The sequence below is a fragment of the Electrophorus electricus genome, chromosome 16, assembly GCF_041902795.1.
Source record: "Electrophorus electricus isolate QZ-2024a chromosome 16, ASM4190279v1, whole genome shotgun sequence".
NCBI lineage: Eukaryota > Metazoa > Chordata > Actinopteri > Gymnotiformes > Gymnotidae > Electrophorus > Electrophorus electricus.
This window is the reverse complement of record NC_137512.1, coordinates 3,615,040-3,620,120: the sequence shown is the minus strand read 5'-3', so window position 1 is coordinate 3,620,120 and position 5,081 is coordinate 3,615,040. Positions and strand designations below refer to the sequence as shown.

The 5,081-nt window shown below is 35.0% G+C and overlaps 1 long non-coding RNA gene across 1 annotated transcript; it reads right to left on the bottom strand.

Annotated features, from left to right (window-relative positions):
* Positions 1-1,737: 1,737 nt before the first annotated feature.
* LOC145651712 (uncharacterized) lies at positions 1,738-4,860 on the bottom strand. The gene is made up of 3 exons (XR_014117630.1): positions 4,266-4,860; positions 3,481-3,524; positions 1,738-2,819 (listed from the first exon to the last, which is right to left on the bottom strand). It is a non-coding gene; the product is annotated as an uncharacterized LOC145651712 (long non-coding RNA).
* Between the last annotated feature and the right edge of the window lie 221 nt (positions 4,861-5,081).

Genomic DNA, 5,081 nt, shown 5'->3' with positions numbered 1-5,081 from the left:
CATGGTTAATTCATGAGTGTCCATGTTATTGTTAATGTTTTATAGATAATGTGTGTATTTAATTTATGTATTTCTTGCCAGTAAGCATTAGCAAATCTTAAAAAAGAAAAAAAAAAGGTTTCCATACAATGTATTTGCATAAAGGACGTGTATTATCAGACACTATCAGTCAGAGCTTGTGTTTTTTTTTTTCTATGTGCATATTCGTAGTGATCACAAGGTCTAAAACTGTGTTCTCACACCATTCTTTCTCAGATAGCAACTAAACAACTGATGTTGGTACTGTACTCATGACAAAGTGATGATGACCTCATAAAATAACCCTATTCCTGCACTGACAGGCTCTGTGTTGTTTAACTCTGCATGTCCTGACAAATAAAATAAAGTGTCATGACTTTAAAAAATTATGAATGCACCAAAATGCATTATTCAGGAGATAAATTCTCATTGGCTGGAGGATGTCTTGAGGTCTTTTAATTTTTAATTTGGCTTTTATTGCAAAATGTTCCCTTGTTGCCCCTTGTGTTCCATGATGACTTTCTGCATTAATAATTTAAAAGCTGGCAAATAAAATTGATTTATTATTGTACTGATAATATGTTTGGCAGATTAATGTAACTTTCAGCCAGCACTGTGAGGCTGAATAAGGTGATAGAACTCAGCGGTTTCAGTTGAGCACCTCTGGTCAAATATAATCCAACCAGCACCCCTCCACCACCCTTTTTCGGGTTAGAGATCATTATCTGCACTTCTATTTCCTATAGAGTAGCAAGAATAACCAACAGGAAATCAGGCCCCAATCACATTTAGAAGTGGTGCTCACATTTAATGATTAGTATACACATAGTTATGATATTGTTCAACATTGTTTTTCTTCCATAGTTTCTTTTTATTTACCCAGAGGTTGTGAATAGTGTAAATCTAGTAAATCACAATATAACATTTTAGTCTCAGTGCTGCCAGAAAAAGTTACACATGTCTTGATACCTCATATTTTGAAAGAATCAGTATTTCCTAATACCAAACTACATAAATCCTTTAGTATATAGATCCTAATATAAGGATAGTCACCATTAACAACTGCAAGAATGATTGAGGTTTCTGGCTACCATAAACAAATTGTATTTATTTTGTTGATTTTTGTCAGAATTTTGCCAAGCATATATTCTCCATCACAAACCTTATATTTAATAATCAATAGCTTTTTCTGCTGTGTTCAAGTTGTTATAGTTCTATTATAGGGTTACATCTCTTCAGAGCCTGCTGTGTTCATAGATTAAGCTTTTGACTAAACTGGAATGTCAGTGGTGATTCAGTGATTCATAGTAGTGGCAATTTTGTAAAAGGTCATTACAGGAAACCAAAACTCACAGTGATGTACAGACTCCCAGCTTTGCTGTCTTCATAGAAAAAAAGATTACTCCAAGTAAAATGCAAACAAATTTGATCAATTTGTAATTTTTACTTAAAGATTTTTAGTCATTGAACTGTCATTGACTGATGGTAGCTCAGTGTTTAAGGTACTTGACTAGTAATCAGAAAGTTGCCAGTTTAAGTCCCACCACCACTAGGTTACCTCTGTTGGGCCCCTGACCAAGACCCTCAATTGCTCCAATTGTTTTCAGTCAGAGTTGTAAGTTACTTAAAAGTGTCAGGTAAATGTAAATGATTCTGGTCTCAGTGTATCTTGTGTAATTGATTTTGGTTTTGTAATTGTTCTAGGTTTTAAAAAAACCTAACTCTACACTTCCCGTTGTCAATATCACATATCCAGTTGGCTTGTGTTGGCACTTGTGTTGTACCACCTAAGTAACACTTGTAACATCTACAGTATTAAATATTTAATAAAAATAGTATCTTTCAAATTTAATATTGGTTATCTATAATTGTCACAGGACAGCCTGCTGCATGTAGGGGGGTTCATCCTTGTATGTAGCCACAACCCCGTGATGGCACCCACCTGCACAGGTCTAATGTTGAGTGTTTGTCCATCATTTAAACCTCCGTCAGTGCCTCATTGTTGGTCATTGTTAATGTTCATGTTCATGTTAGTTTCAATTTTCTTACTGTCTCTGTTAATGCAAATGTTAAATATCCCTGTCTCTGTTAGTGTTCAAACTGTTTGTATGTTTATGTTCACTATAGTCCCTATAGTCCCTATGTGTGAGTGCCACCATTGTTCGTGTTTTATGTTATTAAATGTCTCACCATGTCAAGGGAGTTTGTGCATCCTGTATCGTGCCCTGCAGCACTCAGGCCACCATTACAATAATAATAATATGTTTAAATATTTATATCTGATATTTAATATCAGATGCTAAGCAACAAAAACAAGAGGCACAATGCAATCTTCTAGTATGAAGAGAAGATATAAGTGTCGACGGTCATAGCTAAGTAAACTCAATGGGTAGAGATCAGAACATTGTGGATATTATTTATCAGTCACCCAGTTTTCAGCACAGTGGTTCTCTAAGACAAATGTAGCACTTTATTGTTGAAGCTGGAATGAACCAGCAGAAAGACAATATATATTAAATATCAGAAAGCAGATGAACAGGGAATAAAGACTTAGAGATTACAGTTACACAGCACCTCCTTTACAACTCTGAATGTGCCAGTAAAGAGACAAGGTATCCAGACTTCATTTAGGATTATAGAAAGGAAGAGAGCTAATAATCTAGATGATAGTCAGTAAGACCTGAATGTTTCACTTCAGAGTACATGCTGTCTTCAGGCTGTCCTCTCTTCTCCTGCCCTCTTTTGGCTTTCCTCTCATTGAAATGCATGGCAGCATAATTCAACTCTTCAGCATCATTTGACTGTGGGAATGAACAACAATGTTTAGTGAACATTGCTGTCATTCTGATCCTTATTTAGAATATGACTACTAGTCTGAAACACAGACCCAGTGAGTTACCTTCTCCTCCTCCTCTACAGCAGTGCAGTGTTGCATGTCTCATACATCTCTACCATAATAGCCTCATGCATGTGTGTCAATGATGCCATAATTAGACTACAGCTAAAAACTATATCAGCACCACAGATATGAAACAGAGGAAGCTGAGCCGAACAGAGCCAAAAACTTTCTTAGTAAAAGATCTCATACATTTAAATGTATAAATGGTAGTAAATTGCTTTTTAAGATTTGCATATCTTAATATTGTTTATGATTAAAATAATATTATAGTAGCTCGTCATTCTGCTATTTACATTAGTTGCTTTGTCTGAAACAAAGCAATGAAACAAATGTACATAATGTGAAATACAGCATATTTTATCAGAGTAGGTGCACATCACTAAATAAATATCCTTACTTTCAAATCTGGCCTTTTCTATTATGGGGGGCATATCGTAATATGCTAACTAAAAACAGCAGATAATGTAACATCTACTATTGTCATGTCTATGATTGTCTAGTTGCTAAGCATTATAAATATTTATATATTTAATGGCACAAAAGCACAGCTGCACAGGTTGTACCTGACTGGTGGTTTTCTCCATCATAATAACTTGTTGAGGTCTTGCTGTGGTTGAGGAAAAAATACAGTATTAATTGTAATTGACTCATTGATTATTACCTGCCAGGTTTGTTGATCAATATTATCAACATTTCCTAAAGATAAAAATAATATGAAATCAGGAATTATTGTGTACCTTTGTGAGTTTCAAAGATTTCTTATATACATATAAGACTTTAGTGGACAATTATTTGGGGAACTTTAATGCTGAATTTTGATACAGTGATGTGCATTACTCTTGATATGATGATAAATAGAACACAAATACTGTAAAATATTAGGTTACCTTGATTATACTAGATTTTTGTGACTTGTCCCTGTCATATAGAACCTTGAATGATAATGATTATTTTATTTTTTGATAATTATTTTATTTAAAACAAACAGCCACAAAGATACTTGCTTGACTGGTTTGTTTTTGAGGAATTCAACCCTATTCCTACACTGTCAGGTGCTATTAGGTTAGGTTTTTGTCCTGGTCAATAAAATGCTCACAGTGTCTGCTCTTAGTTCATATTGGGTTCCCTCACCTGCTTGAACATGTTGACTACTAAAGAATTACCAGGTACTTTTATAAAATGTGTATCTTATATTACTTTGCAGTTTATGGACTGAAAACACTTTGCATTTATTCAGAATTTTAATTATCTTCATAAAACATCTGTGGCATTGACATTAAAATAATAAATGTTTGGTGCTTTACTTATAGTCCATTGTTAAGAAGTTTAAACAAAAACATTTAATTACCTGTCACATTGACGAAGGTATAAGAGAAAAAGTGAACCCTTGTTGCTTCTGGTATTCCACAGAAATAAGTTCCTTCATCATGTGTTTTAGCATTTTGAATAGGCAAAACATTTGTGCTAGTAATCCACATCATTGTAACTTTGGAGTTGTTGAATGGAGAAGAAAATATGTCCTGTTTATTTGTTTGCACTGTTCCTACTTGCTGAGGCTCCTGCTTCAGTCTTTGCTTGTACAAAATGCACCAAGGCTCGTCACTGGGTGTCGCGTTCAATGCACAGTTAAGAGTGCTATTTTTTCCAGGTACATTCATGACTGCTCATTTAGCAGCTTTTTAAATTTGAACAGAACCTATAAAATGTAATGGAGTCATATCAATAATGAAAAACATGTGGACAAAAGTTATCCAAAGCAAATAATCGACAGTGGGGAAAATAATGATTTGATCCCTTGCTGAATTTGTATGTTCACCCTTACAAAGACATGAACAGTCTATCATTTTCATGATAAGTTTATTTTAACAGAGAGAGACAGAATATCAACAAAGAAATCCAAAATAAAAACATTAAATAAAGGTTAATCTTAAAGAGTTTGTACAGTTTAGGCTCTGGCACTGCAGTGTAGATCACAGTTAATTGGGGCTGTTGATGGAGAACCTCGGTTGCTGTAGCCCCTCCCACATCCTGACTACCTCCCCTTCTGTTTCTTCCTCCCACATCCTGATCACCTCCCCTTCTGTTTCTTCCTCCCACATCCTGATCACCTCCCCTTGTGTGACTTCTGCCCCCAGACAAAGAGAAGCTCTAGACTGACTGGGTG